At 42.1% G+C, this 16,441-nt stretch overlaps 1 non-coding gene and 1 pseudogene across 1 annotated transcript; one reads left to right on the top strand and one right to left on the bottom strand.

The window, feature by feature from the left end:
- Positions 1–2,719: 2,719 nt before the first annotated feature.
- LOC119470162 lies at positions 2,720–2,877 on the top strand. The gene has a single exon (XR_005199037.1). It is a non-coding gene; the product is annotated as a U1 spliceosomal RNA (small nuclear RNA).
- A 3,550-nt stretch (positions 2,878–6,427) lies between these two features.
- Positions 6,428–8,543, bottom strand: LOC108299661 (annotated as a pseudogene).
- Between the last annotated feature and the right edge of the window lie 7,898 nt (positions 8,544–16,441).

Genomic DNA, 16,441 nt, shown 5'->3' with positions numbered 1-16,441 from the left:
AAGCTTATGTAATTTAATTTTTAAAATTATGATGATTATTCTTTGAGACAAGGTCTTGCTCTGTTACCCAGGGTGGAGTATAGTGGAGGGATCTCAGCTCACTGCAGCCTCAATCTCCCAGGCTCAAGAGCTTCTCCCACCTCAGCCTCTTGAATAGCTGAGACCACACATGTGCCCCACCATGGTTGGCTAATACTTAAAAAAAATTTTTTTTGAGACAGGGTCTCACTACATTGCCCAGACTACTCTTGAATTCCTAGGCTCAATTCATCCTTTAGGTCTTGCCCTCCCAGAGGGCTGGGATTACAGATGTGAGCCACCATGCCCAGCCTAATTTAACTTTTCATTAGGACCGCATTTGACAACCGGCTCAGAAAATTCTTGAACATTTAGTTACCAGCTCTTGCAAGTTTGTGCACTTGGGCTCTGGACCATCGTAACCAGAAATGCGGTCTTTGGTAGAAGGGAGGTGGTAACCCTGCTCTTCTCTGTGTTTGTCAGGACACACCCACATCCTTTATTTCCAGAGCACATAACTTAAAGTCATATTTTCCTGAGATCAGAGCAGAGGATGGCAGAAAACCAAAGTCATGAGCGTGTGAAACAACAAGGAGGAGTGGCACTGTGCAGGCTGGAGCTCAAGACGCTTGCGTGAGTGGTGAGGCTGAGAGGGACAGGGGAGAGCTTGTTTTCAAATATTGAGAGGCTGTTGTGTAAGGAAGGATTAGGGCTCTAATTGGTGGGTAGAAAAGATACAAGGAGACAGGTTTCTGTTCAATATAAGAAAGACGTTTCTGGCTAGGCATGGTGGCTCATGCCTGTAATCCTAGCACTTCGGGAGGCCGAGGTGGGCAGATTGCTTGAGCTCAGGAGTTTGAGACCAGCCTGGGCAACATGGTGAGACCCCACATCTACTAAAAATAAATAAGCAAATAAAAATAGTTAGCTGGGAATAGTGGTGCACACCTGTGGTCCCAGCTAGCTGGGAAGCTAAGGCAAGAGAATCACTTGAACCTGGGAGGCAGAGGTTGAAATGAACTGAAATCACTCAGCTGCACTCCAGCCCGGGCGACAGAGCAAGTCCCTGTCTCAAAAGTGGGGGGAAAAGCCATTTTTTTAAAGGGAGGGGAGAAAAAAAAGAAAGAAATTTCTTAGAAACAAACCTATCAAAAGAGGAACGGGCTGAAGGCAATCCTGCAGAATATGGCAATGACCTTTAGGGATGGTGTAGAGGTGGTTCATGCATCAGAAGAGGGAATGGGGCTGGATATCTTGAAGATGTCCCCCAAGTCTATGACTGCCTGATTGTTTTTGATCCATTGTGCTTTTTAGTTGCATGAAAGAGGCATCCCTACTCCCAGATTTGCTTGGCTTATCTCAGAAGAGTGGTACAGTGCACTTTAAAAAACCCTTTTATTAAAGAAAATTTCAAATACTAAAATGTAGGAAGAATAATATAATGAACACATCACCAAGTTTCTACAAGTATCAATTTTATATCTACTCTTATGTCATCTATTCTCCCATCTGCTTCCCACCCATTCCTCCAGAGTCTTGTGCAATAAATACCTGACATCGTATCATTGAGTGCATAAATACGTTGGTATGCATCTCCAAAACATAAGAGCATTTTGAAAATATACCCACTATACCTTTATCACACTTAAGAAATTAATATTGATTCTCTAATATCTGGTCATTATTTAAATTTTCCCATTTGTGTTATGAATGTTTTATTTTGCCTTACTCAAATCAGGATGTAGTGTCCACACACTGCCATGGTTAGACGTGTTTCTTTATTTATTTGTTGAAGGTGCTGTGTTATTTGTCCTGTAGAATTTCCGAATCTGGATTTTTAAAAATTGCATTGTCATGGTATATTTAACAAGTTCATCTTTGCCCTATATTTCCTGTATACTGTTTATGTTTGATTCTTTGGGAAGGAATGTTTTGTGGTTGGTGTTCTGTATTTCTCACCAGGAGGGACATAGTGGGAAACTGTGACGTCAGACATCAGCAGCCACTGATGATAAACGTTTAGATCTGTTAATTCATTTGTAATTGTGATCCTCTAATTCTCTCATTGGGTGATCTAATTCTCTCATTGCTCTTTTAATTATTAGCTGGAATACTTCTGTAAAGAGAAATATCCCCTTATCAATGATTTGGTTATCCTGAAGTACAGAAAATGTAAAATAAAAGCTTCATTATTTATGAAATTCATAACAATGAGTTGGTTCCCAAGCATCTGCCTAAGAAGACATATGAGTTGTTTTGTTTCTTTTTAAGTACTATGATGAGCTCATGAATTTTAAAATATGTGATGTGTTTCAATCCATTGCCATTATTATTTTTATTAGTATTCAACTTGTGTCATCTTTGGCCAGCGGAAGTTTATTCAGCCAAAAAGACTTGGCTTCCAAGACTTTTTGACATGATCCTAGTAATTTCCTTGATTTCTAATATGACAAGATCTCTTATATTCCACATTCAACTCATGTATTTTCTGCCCCAGATCAGGAATTGACCATTTCTCCAAGAGTCCTGGTTCCTTTCAATGGGATATGAAATTTAGAGATAAACTCTGGGATCCAAGTTTGTCAATCTATTGGATTGATCATAGTTTCTAGGGCTTTTTAGTAGAAAGAATTAGGAAGTTCTCCTTCCTCCCCTCTTCTTCCTCTTCTTTCTCTTCTTCTTCTTTGAAAATATATTGTATTTTCTCCCCTGGCAGGGGAGATACCATGATCACGAAGGTGGTTTTCCCAGGGCGAGGCTTATCCATTGCACTCCAGGTGTGCTGGCCGCTCCAATTTCCCCAAATGTGGGAAACTCAACTGCATAATTTGTGGTAGTGGGGGATCGTGCTTTCCCCTGGTTTTTATTTTTTAAAAACAAAAAATATACATATAGTGAGTTCATGTGACATTTTCTTTTTCTTTCTTTCTTTCTTTCTTTTTTTGGAAACAGGGTCTAATTTTGTCAGTCAGGCTGGAGTGCAGTGGCATGATCATAACCCACTGCAGCCTTGAACTCCTGGGTTGAAGTGATCCTCCTGCCTCAGCCTCCTGAGTAGCTGTGATTACAGGCACATGCCACCATATCTGACTAGTTTTTTTAATTTGTGTATTTTATTTACAGAGTCTTGCTATGTTGCCCAGGTTGGTCTCAAACCTCTGGCCTCAAGTGAACCTCCTGCCTTGGCATCCCAAATTGCTGAGGTTTCAGACATGAGCCACCATGCCCAGCCTATATGACATTTTCAAGCAAGACTATGAGATGTTTTCTGAACCTCGTCAATCTCACATTTATATTCTTTTCTCCCTTATCGAAAATCCCAAAGACGTCAATAAAATTACTGATTTGCTTTATTTCACAAAAAAACATGTAATTGTCTTACAATAACTGTTCTAACACTACCACCAGCAATATGACTGTTGAAATACATTTAAGGTTGTTATCTAGTTCTTTTTGGTTTTAGGGCATATCACAATAATGAAAATCAAATTAAAGTCACTTGAAGTAGTTCCTTCCTGTGTGGGTATTCTGCCAACTCAGAGTGTACATTTCAGTTCATTTGTTTCATTTTGATTTTGTTTTATAGGGATTGCTTTTGAATTAAAAAATATTTTATAATTATGTAAAATGATTACAAGTTTCCAAAGTCAAAGCTACAACATCAGCCATATTCAGAGGAGTGTGACTTCTATCCCAGTCCCTCTACCCTGTCCACTTCCCAACAAAATCTTTTTTAAGAAATAAAGTTTTATGGCATATTCTTTCATTAAAAAATATGCAATAATTTTCATAGGCCAAACTCTCTCTTTTTACATAAATAGTGGCATACTATAGACAATTTTTTCTACCTTGTTTTGTTTTCACTAGCCATAAAGTCTAAAGATTACTCCATATATTCTTTATTCTTTTTTACAGCTGTGTGGTACTCTGCCGTGTGAACTGTACATAGTATTATTTGGATGTTAAACACATTTAATCAAAATTAAAATTTAAGGAAATTTTAGCATGGTCAACTGAAATAGAATTCAGCTGTCTCTCAAAATTTGTCCTCCCACCTATTTATTTTATTTTATTTTTAAAAATTTATTATTTATTTATTTGAGACAGAGTCTCATTCTTTTGCCCAGGCTAGAGTGCAGTGGTGCTATCTTGGCTCAATGCAGCCTCTGGCTCCCGAAATCAAGAGATTCTCCTGCCTCAGCCTCCCAAGTAGCTGGGATTACAAGTATGCACACTCATTCCTGGCTAATTTTTGTATTTTCAATAGAGACAGGGTCTCACCATGTTGCTCAGGCTGCTCTTGAACCCCTAACCTCAAGTGATCTGCCCGCCTCAGCCTCCCAAAGCGCTGGGATTACAGGCATGAGCCACTGCTCATGTCTTCTCATCTATTTAATGGCTCTACCCTGTTTTTCCAGTTCCTACACACTAACCCCTGGGACACCGTCTCCAGCCTGAGCAAATGTTATAAATTTTTCAAATGATTCTCAACCATCTAAGATTAGCCCTTCTTTAGTCCATCTCCTTAAAACCTTTTTCTTTTTTAGGTGACAATGCATCCTGAGGAGTTCATTTAAAGGTAATTTCTGCAAAACCTTTACCCACTGCGTGTCACCTTTCCTAACAGGAGGCCTTGACCTCAAACTGAACATATGCTAGGGTACCACTGGTAGCTTTATTAAGCACCATCTTTTAGTGCTATAATACTGTTTATAAAACAAAGCAACTAACAATCAGAATTTATCCTGGGATCTTATTGGGAAGAAACACCAAGAAATGACAATAATGGTAAATCGTATGCCTACATGAATTCTGGAGATGGTGGCTGTGGCAGCAGTCTTTCTTCCCTTTTAATATTTCTTATGTGAATAGCAGAAATATCAAGTTTACAAATACTCTGCCCGGGAGAACACCATGTGTACCTTTCTCTTCCTTTTATTTATTTATTTTTTTACGGAGCCTCTCTTTTTGACTTAGGCTGGAGTGCAGTGACATGATCTCAGCTCACTGCAACCTCCACCTCCCAAGTTCAAGTGATTCCCCTGCCTCAGCCTCTTGAGTAGCTGGGATTACAGGTGCCCACCACCACGCCCAGCTAATTTTTGTTAGACATAGGGTTTCACCATGTTGGCCAGGTTGGTCCCAAACTCCTGACCTCAAGCAATCCACCCACCTTAGCCTCCCAAAGTGCTGGGATTACAGGCATGAGCCACTGCACCCAGCCCCTGGTACAATCTTTACACTGAAAAACGATGCATTATCACAGGATATAGATGGGAGTTTACTCTGGAGACAGGAGGCAGAAATGAACTGCATCAAAATGATGGGCTGAGTTAAAATATGAGAACCCTCAGTAATTTCACACACACACACACACACACACACACACACGTACACACATATGTATGCCTATAGGTTATTTCTTTAGAACTAGCCAGAGAACCCATTGAAACCCAGAGAGCTGTAGAACAGAATTTAAAAAGGCCTAGGACAGGAGGGCTGGAGTGACCCTTCTGAGCAGCCCAGACCTCACACTAGCAGGACAGAAGTTAGCAGCGCAGGAGCAGCTGGCAGGACTAGAGCTGCCTGGCCATTGTGGCTGAGCTTCCTGACATCTGTCTTGAAGGAAGGGGAATTGATTTTTATTCAGTAACTCTTCAGGTTTTTTGTTTGTTCGTTTTGAGACAGAATCTCTCTCTGTCGCCCAGGCTGGAGTGCAATGGCATGATCTCAGCTCACTACAACCTCCGCCTCCTGAGTTCAAGCGATTCTCCTGCCTCAGACTCCCAAGTAGCTAGGATTACAGGCACCTGCCATCATACCCCACTAATTTTTGTATTTTTGCAGAGACAGGGTTTCACCATGTTGGTCAGGCTGGCCTTGAACTCCTGACCTCAGGTGATCCGCCCACCTCGACCTCCCAAAGTGTTGGGATTACAGGCATGAGCCACCTCACCCAGCAGACTCTTCAGTTTTGTTTTTTTTTTCCCATGAAAATGAAACTTTATTTCAGACAGGTTCAGTGGTATATATATATTTGTGTGTGTGTTACAGCAAAGGCTGGTTGTAGCAAAAAGTCATTTCAAACTCTATGATACGGGTGGGGCAAGGTGGCTCACACCTATCATCCCAACACTTTGGGAGTCCGAGGCGGGGTGATCACCCTGAGGTCAGGAGAGACCAGCCTGGCCAACAAGTCAAAACCCCACCTCTCCCCAAAATACAAAAAATAGCCAGGTGTGGTGGTACACACCTGCAATCCCAGCTACTTCGAAGGCCGAAGCAGAACTGCCTGAACCCGGAAGGCAGACAAGACATGCAGAACAAAGCTGCATGATATATAATTGTGACATTATATGGGAATGCTTCTGTCAAAATATAGATTCAATCCAACATTATGCCAACTTTTAATTTCAGTCCCTAAGTTAAGTTTTCATAACCAAAAACATGAGAATAATCTTATAGCTATCTACTAAGGTGACAAACTGTAAATAAATTCCCCAATATTGCTTTGAAAATAAACTCCTTGGTTGTTAACAGAAATTCCAACTTCCAACTCCATCCAAATGTATTATTTAACTGGTGTTCGTCAGTCATCATCTACTGTTGGCTTGACTGTCACTCCTCTTCTTATCTGACCCCAACCAATTAAACGCCAGTGTTTTTCAACACTTCTGCTAAGGGCAATTTTTTCTCCTACCTCTGTGCACACTGGATTGGTCAAAACAATTTTACCCAAATTGGCCTTCACAGCACGAACTCTTCCTCCTGTCGACAGGGACCCTGTGTTCACCATGAGTACTTCATTCTTAGACAGCTTTTGCACCTTTGCTGCTTTCTTGTCTCCTTCAGTGCCTACACCTAGAAGCCATCTAAGCAGGAAATAGGAAATTTCCAGTTCTGTGAATATCTCAGGTAAGGCTCCAACTGCACCAAGTACCTGCCCCACCATTCTGTCAGCCCGGCACAAAGTGGGGTCAATTTTTGTTCCAACTCCAATAAGACCACCTGGAGCAGCATACTGCAGATCATTATGCTCTGCAAAAAGTGATACAATTTTGGAAAAGATTGGTTTACCCATGAGTTTTCCTTCACTATCCTTGGAAACAGTACCAGGTCTTACTTCTATCTCCTGGCCCACCTTTAATACTCCTTTTAGGATACTACCACCAGCTACACCCCCCTTAAGGTCAACAACTTCACAGCCAGGTTTGTTGACATCAAAAGATCTAATAACAGTAAGGCGAGGCGCTGAAGTAAAGTCTCTTGGGGGTAATGGAATTTTCTTTACTATGTACTCACAAACAACTTCAATATTGTATTTCAGCAGAACCGAAATTGGAATAATGGGAGCGCCCTCTGCTACTGTACCTTGGACAAAAACAAAGATCTGCTCATATTGTTCTTTAGCCTGACCTTCTTTTACCAAATCAATTTTGTTTTGTAGAATCAAAATATGCTTCAGTTTCATGATTTCTATAGCAGCTAGGTGTTCAGATGTCTGAGGCTGAGGGCAAGATTCATTACCAGCTATCAACAGAAGAGCTGCATCCATCACACCGCTGCACCATTCAGCATAGCAGCCATCAAAATATTGCGGCCAGGACAGTCAACAAAGGAAACATGTCTGACTAATTTGAAGTTCCATTTGAATAGCTGTAGGAAACTCATCAGTGTACTGCTCCCACGAGATCTATAACATTCTGGCCGAAGGCAACTTGGGTCATCAAGTTTATAAATCTTAACATGAGCATATCCAAGCTTGATTGTAATATTTCTCTCTAGTTCATTTTTGAACCTGACTGTGTGAACTCCAGAAATAGCTTTGACAACTGTGGATTTCCAATGAGCTACATGACCAATTGTACCTATATTAATTGTGGCTTGTCTGCTGATAACTTCGTGTGAAAGTGGCTCAACTTGGTAACATCCAAGGTGGTGAGATCCTGGCGCGAAAGATGCCGCTGCCCCAAAGTGACTCCACCTTCTCCTCCCGCCATCTTGCCAAAAGAGAAAGGAAGTCGCCCCGGCTGCCGCCTGATCGGCTGCAGGGGTCCTTAGTGCCGGCGAGGAAGCCGAGGCGGGAAGGCCGACTGGGGGCCCAGGATGGCCAGTGCAACAGCGGCCTCACTGCTTGGACGTCTCTCTGCTTGAATCTGCACAGTGCCTGTCGGTAGTCTTACTGAAAAACATGGTGCAAAGTTGCGGGAGCTATTAGTTGCAGACCTGGTAGACATTTGTGCAGGCAATACTGAGGGCAGCCATCATACCTCCGACTCTTCAGTTTTTTTAAGAAAATCTCAGAAGATTGCCTCAGGTGAAACCACAGTAAGGAGATCTAACATATGGCATTATAAAATATGAATCTGGGCATGATGATTTGCATTATGCAATTTACCATTACATTTATAAAGTCAAGGGATTTAGGCCTAGAAGTGTCCCTGAAAGATTCAGTGCTTTAGGTCTTCATTTGTTTGTTTGTGCTGTGTTTGGAATTCCCTTTCCCTTTCATCCTAATGAAAGCCTACTTATTTTTTAAGACTCAATATTATTCCCTTCGCTACAGTTGCATAACAATATATATATATTTCCTGTAACAATATTATGTTGTATTACAATTGTTTGTGTATTGTCTGTTTTCTACTAGGCTGTCAGTTCTTTTGGGAGAGGAGCCTAGTCTTCACACCTCAGTGCCTGACTTAAAAGACACTTGATGTTTATTAAGCGATGTCAGCGACCAACTAATCCAGTTCCTCTAAGTATATGAAACTGAGGCCCAAAGGATTTCCATAAATTCAGCAATTCCACAAGTATATATTGAGCATTTACAATGTGCCTAGCTCTAGGGAAAGCTAAATGTATTTAGTGTATTTTAAATATCATTTGGAATATGCTTAATTTCCATTTGTCCAGAGATCAAAAGATAAATACCAGCACCTCATGGATCCTCAACACAACATTAAATGATGTTCAGAATTGGTCTATGCCAATTTATTTTCTTATTCTCTAAGTGTGTATAACCCAAGAATACGATCTGCTTACTGCTAATGTGTGTGTGAGGTGGGGGTGGGGTGGGGGGAGGAACGGTAGGAGTGTTCACTGCCCAATTTAATGCCCAATTTAGGAAACACCAGGTTATGTTAGGTTAAATAGATTCTTCCCTGAACTTTCAACGTACTTGATAGTGATTAGTTAAATCTCCAAGAAGAGCATCTAATATGCACTGTTTCCCAAATATATTTGCCTGATGAACCTCCCCTTTTTTGTTGCTCCTATTAATAGATGTCCACAATGCAGTCCTGAAGAACATAAAGCTGGTCACTGCAGTTCTTTGAAGAGTCCTCATCTGTGTTTCGTGAGGACTTCAAAGGGAAACTCGAAGCTCCCTGCAGAGGAAAAGTGGCTAGAAAGGGAAAAGGGAAGGCCGGAGAAGGAGCAGCTGGCCAGGAAGACAGAAGAGGTAGCAGGTCGCTCTCTAGGTTCTGAGAGAGGGACGGGGGCACAAGCAGATAACTGAGGAGCATGTTTCCATGCTAAGCTCAGTGAGACATTTGGGGCTCAAGCAGACGGGCGTTGGGGGCCAGAGATAAGTTGTTTCATAAGGAGAGCCAGGAGCACTTCTGTGGAAACATGCAGCAGGTCTTCAGGCCTCTGGGCATTCCTGAGGACATGGCACCCCGCCTGCAGGTCCCTAAGGGCTGCTGCATGTCAGGGCCATACTGTCTGTGGGGGCAGGAGAGGAAGGAAATGAAGCAGGTACGAAGTAGGTTACAGAGTGGTTTCATCGACATCTGTGATACGTGCCCCCAGGGGGTTCCTGGACATATTTGGGGTTAGGCTTAACAAGGGGCAGTAGCTATGGGAACAATATTTGCAGGGCCCAGTGCAAAACGACAACACAGGACCCTTGTTTTAGAATTAAGGATTTCATGATTGTGACAGCTGAGCATTAAACCAAGCACCAGGCCCTTCTGAATGCTGACCTCTGGACAACTGTACAGGCCACATGCCCAAGAAGCTTCCAGTGAGTTATCACTGGTCCTAAACCCAACTTGAATCTCCTGGCTAATGTGGCCTGGAGAAACCAGGTTACACATGGTTTATATAAAAAGTAGGTCTCCCTATTCCAAGGCATCTGATTATCCTGGAAACACTGTTTACCAATTTCTATGGTCTGAATGTTTGTGTCTCCCCTCACCACTTGCAACACTCATATTTAATCCCCAGTGCAATAGTATTAAGAAGTGGGGCTTTTAGAAGGTGATGAGGTCCTAAAATGAATGAGGCGAAATGGGATTACTGCCCTTGTGAGAGGGAACCAAGAGTACTTGTTTACCCCTTCCATAATGTGAGAACACAGTAGGAAGAGACCCTGTGAAGCAGAAAATGAGCCCTCACCAGACATGACATTTGTTGGTGCCTTCTTGACTTTGATCCAGAACTGTAAAAAATAAATTTCTATTGTTTATAAAATACCAAGTCTATGGCAGCCCAGATGGACTAAGACACCAGTCATTCTGGGTAAGCTTGACTTTGTTACAAGATAAATTTATTTATTTATTGTTAAATTTTCAATATTTTAGAGATGGGGTCTTGCTATGTTGCCCAGGCTGGTCTCAAACTCCTGGGCTCAAGTGATCCACCTGCCTTGGCCTCCCAAAGTGCTGGGATTACAGGCGTGAGCCACCATGCCCAGCCTGCTATAAGATAAATTTAACCAGCCTGGGCAACATGGTAAAACCTCATCTCTACAAAAAGTACAAAAATTAGCTGGGCATAGTGGTGCATGCCTACAGCCCCAGCTACTAGGGAGACTGAGAGGTGGGCGTATCAATTGAGCCCCAGAGGTCAAGGCTGCAGAAAGCCATGATTGCACCACTGCACTCCAGCTTGGGTGACAGAACAAGATTCTGTCTCAAAAAAAGAAAAAACCGCGGTGGCTCACGCCTATAATCCCAGCACTTTGGGAGGCCGAGGCGGGTGGATCCCGAGGTCAAGAGATCGAGACCATCCTGGTCAACAAGGTGAAACCCCATCTCTACTAAAAAATACAAAAATTAGCTGGGCATGGTGGCTCTCGCCTGTAGTCCCCGCTACTCGGGAGGCTGAGGCAGGAGAATTGCTTGATCCCAGGAGGTGGAGGTTGTGGTGAGCTGAGATCGCGCCATTGTACTACAGCCTGGGTAACAAGAGCGAAACTCCATCTCAAAAANACTCCATCTCAAAAAAAAAAAAAAGAAAAGAAAAGAAAAGAAAAAACAAAGTACACATTAAATTCCAGGAACATATTTAATGCAGAAATCCAGGCACATTCAAGCTATTTCCATATATAGTACTCACACCACAAACAGCATCCATTCTTCTCAAGCTGAGAATTGAGGCAGGTTTGCAGCTGCATTGCAGAAGGGTATAACCTTTGACTTTGTCCTGATGTTCATACCAGTATTTATTTGGTGCTGAGGCAGCACTCAGCACCCATGCTGATTTCCCTCAAAAATGAAAAACAAACTCAGGTGGAAAATCTGGGCAAGCAATGTCATTTGCTATTTTTGGAGATGAGGGAGAAAAAAGAAAGTTGTGGAAAGTGTTGTAATAAGCAACATAGAAGAGCAGCCCAGGAGCATGAAATAAAACAACACCCGCATGCTCTTCTTGACAGTGATTGAATGGAAGCAACGAAGTGGAGGAGAAACCAGGCTGGGGAGAGCTGGCATCCCTTTGGGAGAGGTCTTTCCAGAAATGGACTGAAAGCATGTGTTACCATACCCCATAAGATTAATCTCCAATCAAACAGCAGTCCTACCTCTGAAATACAGGCATGCCTCAGAGATAATGTGGGTTTGGGTCCAGACCACTGCAATAAAGCAAATATTTGGAAGAAGCAAGTCACACAGATTTTTTTTTGTTTCCCAGTGCATAAAAAGATTATGTTTACACTATACTGCAGTCTATGAAGTGTGCAATAGCATTATGTCTAAAAAAAAGTACATATCTTAATTTAAAAATACTTTATTGCTAAAAAAAAAAAAATGCTAACAGTCATCTGAGCCTTTAGTGAGTTGAAATCTTTTTGCTGGTGGAGGATCTCACTGTGACTGCTGACCAGGGTGGTGGCTGCTGAAGGTTGGGGTGGTTGTGGCAATTTCTTAAAATAAGGCAATAATGAAGTTTGTCACATTTATTCACTCTTCCTCTCACAAAAACATTTATCTGTAGCATGAGATGCTGTTTGATAGCATTTTGCCCACAGTAGAATTTCTTTCAAAATTGGATTCAATCCTCTCAAACCCTGCCGATGCTTTATCAAATAAGTTTATGTAACATTCTCAAAAATTTATTGTCATTTCAACACTGTTCACAGCACCTTCACCAGAAGTAACTTCCATCTCAAGAAATCACTTTCTTTGCTCATCTGTAGAAAGCAATTCCTCATTTGTTCAAATTTGATCACGAGATGGCAGCAATTCAGACACATCTTCAGGTACCACTTCTAATTCTATTTCTCTTGCTATTTTCATCACATCTTCAGTGATTTCCTCCACTGAAGTCTCAAACCCCTCAGTCATCCATGAAGGTTAAAATCAGCTTCCTCCAAACTCTGTTAATGTTGATAGTTTGCCCTTCTCCCATGAATCACATCTAGAATGGTGAATTTTTTCCAGAAGGTTTTCAATTTACTTTGCCCAGATCCATCAGAAGGATCGCTATCTATGGCAGCTATAGCCTTACAAATGTATTTCTTAAATAATAAGACTTGAAAGACAAAATTACTCCTTGATCCATGGGCTACAGAATGGATGTTGTGTTAGCAGGCATGAAATCAACGTTCACCTCCGTGTACATCTCCATTAGAGCTCTTGGGTGACTAGGTGCATTGTCAAGGAGTAGTGATATTTTAAAAAGGAATCTTTTTTTTTTTTTTTCTGAGCAGTAAGTCTCAACAGTGGGCTTAAATTATTCAGTAAACTATGCTATAAACAGATGTGCTGTCATTCAGGCTTTGTTGCTCCATTTATACAGCACAGGCAGACTAGATTCAGCATAATTCTTAAGGGCCCTAGGATTTCCAGAATGGTAAATGAGTACCATGTTCAACTTAAAGTCACCAGTAGCATTAGTTCCTAACAAGAGAGTCAGCCTGTCCTTTGAAGATTTGAAGCCAGGCATTGACTTCTCTCTAGCTACAAAAGTCCTAGATGGCATCTTCTTCCAGTAGAAGGCTGTTTCATCTCCACTGGAAATCTATTGCTCAGTGTAGCCACCTTCATCTGTGATCTTATTTAGCTCTTCTGGATAACTTGCTGCAGCTTCTCCATCGCTGCTTTGCCTTGCACTTTTATGTTATAGAAAGGGCTTCTTGCCTTAAATCTCATGAACTAACCTCTGCTAGCTTCAGACTTTTGTTCTGCAGCTTCCTCACCTCTCCCAGCCTTCACAGAATTGAAGAGAGTTATTGTCTTGCTCTGGGTTAGGCTTTGGATGAAGGGAATGTTGTCTCCTATTTGACCTTCTACACAGCTCACTGAAACTTTCTCCATATCATCAAGGCTGTTTCACTTTCTTATCATACATGTGTTCACTGGAGTAGTACTTTTAATTTCATTCAAAAACTTTTCCTTTGCATTCACAACTTGGCTATCTGTTTGGCACAAGAAACCTAGCTTTTGGGCTGTCTCAGCTTTTGACATGCTTTCCTTAACTAAGCTTAATCATTTCTAGTTTTGGATTCAAAAATGAGAGATGTGCATGATTCTTCCTTTCCCTTGAACACTGGGAGGCCATTAATGTAGGGTTATTAACTGGCCTAATTTCAGTATTGTGTCTGAGCAGTGGAACAGTGGGAACATAACATTTATTAATTAAGTTTGCTGTTTTATATGGGCACAGTTTATGGTGCCCTAAACATTACAATAGTAACATCAAAGAGGCTGGGGGCCAGGCGTGGTGGCTCCAGGGCCTAACAACATGGTTTCTAAGCACTTTAAAAGGCTGAGATGGATGGAGGATCTCTTAAGCCCAGGATTTTGAGGTCAGCCTGGGCAGCATAGTGAGACCCCATCTCAAAGAAAAAAAAAGAACACTAAATATTGGGTGTTTAAAAAACAATAGAAATTTATTTCTCACAGGTCTGGAGGCTGAGAAGTCCAGGATCAAGGGACTGGCAGATTCAGAGTCTGATATGGCCTGCTTTCTTGTTCATAGATGTCATCACTTTGCTCTGTCCTCACATGACTGAAGGGAGGAAGAAGCCCTTCTGAGTCTCTCTTATATGGGCACTAGTCTCATTTATGAGGGCTCTGCCCTCCTGACCTAATTCCCTCCCAAAGGTTCCACCTAATACCATCACCTTGAGGATTGGGATTTTAACCTATGAATTTTGGAGGACACAAACATTAAGTCTATAGCAGATGGAAGATGAAGACCACCTTTCTTGGAAGCCCCACATGCAGAAATTTACGGAGCTAAAAAACTGCCTTTCAACTCCCTCCACTTCCTTGGCTGATCTCTTCCCCTTACATCTCCCTGTTGTTTCTCCACAGGAAGCTTTGATTCATTGAAAAGGCCAGAAAAGAGTGGGAAGAGCCATGAGGTGCAGATAGTAGGAGCCTAGGGTGGCAGAGAAGGATGACCAGAGGGACTGGGGGCAGGGGTGTCACTTGTGGAGGGAGTAGATTCTGGGGACAAGTTTCATTGTAGGCTCTGACTAGGTGGGCGGGCAGAACTGTGTGATGGGCGAGTTTGAACTGTTATTGTCTCCTTTATATGGATGAAAAAACTGAGACTTGATCACGAGGGGGACTGCTAGGATTCAATTCTGGTCCTTGTCACTCTGAGGCTCATGTCCTTTCTGCATTACCAAGCTTTGTCTCTGCTTTTCAAGACGGTGATACAAGTACTCATTTATAAAGCTCTGCAAGAGGGTGGTGGTTTTGAGCTGTAATTTCATGAAGGGGGGAAAAAGAGGTAGAAAGAAACTAGATTTATTTTTATGGGTTGTAATATTGATTGAAAGAATCAAAAATAAATAAAAGGATAAGGCAGGAAAGGTGGAACAAGAGCTAAACAACAAAACCTGGAAAATAGACTTTACTAATATCTTAAAAGGCTGATGGATTGAAGGCAAGATTTGGGTGAGGGGCGACAACTGAAGATATGAATCATGGGTAAAGAGGAGGGTGTGATGTTCTTAGCCAAACACAGCACTGGCAGTGGAGTGGGTGGGGCAGGGTCTGGAGTTTGTGTCCACGACATAGAGGAAGACCTGGGCCTAGAGTCACTCAGTAAACTGGTGGCAGAGCCGGGGTAAACTTTGGTCTCCTGGCCCTACCTTCCAGGGCTCTTTTCTCTATTTTCTGCACTTGGATAAGGGAGTTAAAAGATCAAAGTTGTGGGAAGCACCTGTGAAAAGTTAGAGGACACCCACATAGTAAGAAACTTAGGGTCAGGTGTGGTGGGTCATGCGTGTAATCCCAGCACACTGGAAAGAGGATGACTTGAGCCCAGGAGTCTGAGACCAGCCCTGGCAACACAGTAAGACCCCATTCTACAAAAAAAGAGAAAGAAATTAGCCAGGCGTGGTGGTGTGAACCTGTAGCCTCAATCACTCAGGAGACTGAAGAGGGAGGATTGCTTGAGCCCAGGCTGCAGTGAGCTGTGATCATGCCACTGTGTTCCAGCCTAGGTTACAGAGTAAGACCCTGTCTCAAAACAAACAACTAAAATTTAGGCTTACCACTTGAGGTGGACTTGACATTCCTAAAAACTGAGGGGTAAAGGAGAGGTGCAGGTTGAGGTGCCAGGAACAAAGGATCCAAGACTGCAGCTTTGATGCTTTCAAGGCAAGAGCATCCATCATGACCAAGAAAAAATTTTCAGCACACGCTGTGCACGTACCACATGCAAGGAGTGCTACAAAAAGTCTGAAGATGCGACCTCCAGGGAATGTAGTCACCCCAGCAGGAAGGCAGCCATTCTAAAGACATCCCAATGCAATGTTTAACAGACACAGGCAGTTAAGTTAGTCAGGGAAGTGAGCAGCCAGAGAGAATGGAAGGAGAAAGAGAAAACTGAAGAAATGTGTAGAAAGACAAAAATAAGGTTTAACATTACAAATGTAAATTTTTTAAAAAGAAAGTGGTTAGATAAAACATCCGCATGGAAATACATCTTGTAAACCATGACAAAGCTCACAGCCTCTGAGTACAAAATGGTCGCATTTTTTTTAAGTTTAAAAAGTTAAAAATGCCAATGTGGTGGCACATGCCTGTAGTCCCAGCTGCCCAGAAGGATGAAGTGGGAGGATCACTTGAGCCCAGGAGTTGCAGGCTGCAGTGAGCTATAGCACCACTGCACTCCAGCTTGGGTGACAGAGCAAGGCTGTCTCCAAATAAATAAATAAAAACAATTACATTCAAATGAAGGA

This window comes from Cebus imitator, unplaced genomic scaffold (genome assembly GCF_001604975.1).
Source record: "Cebus imitator isolate Cc_AM_T3 unplaced genomic scaffold, Cebus_imitator-1.0 Scaffold23, whole genome shotgun sequence".
In the NCBI taxonomy this organism is placed as follows: Eukaryota; Metazoa; Chordata; class Mammalia; order Primates; family Cebidae; genus Cebus; species Cebus imitator.
Note: the sequence above shows the minus strand (reverse complement) of the source record. Positions and strands in the feature narration are given on the sequence as shown.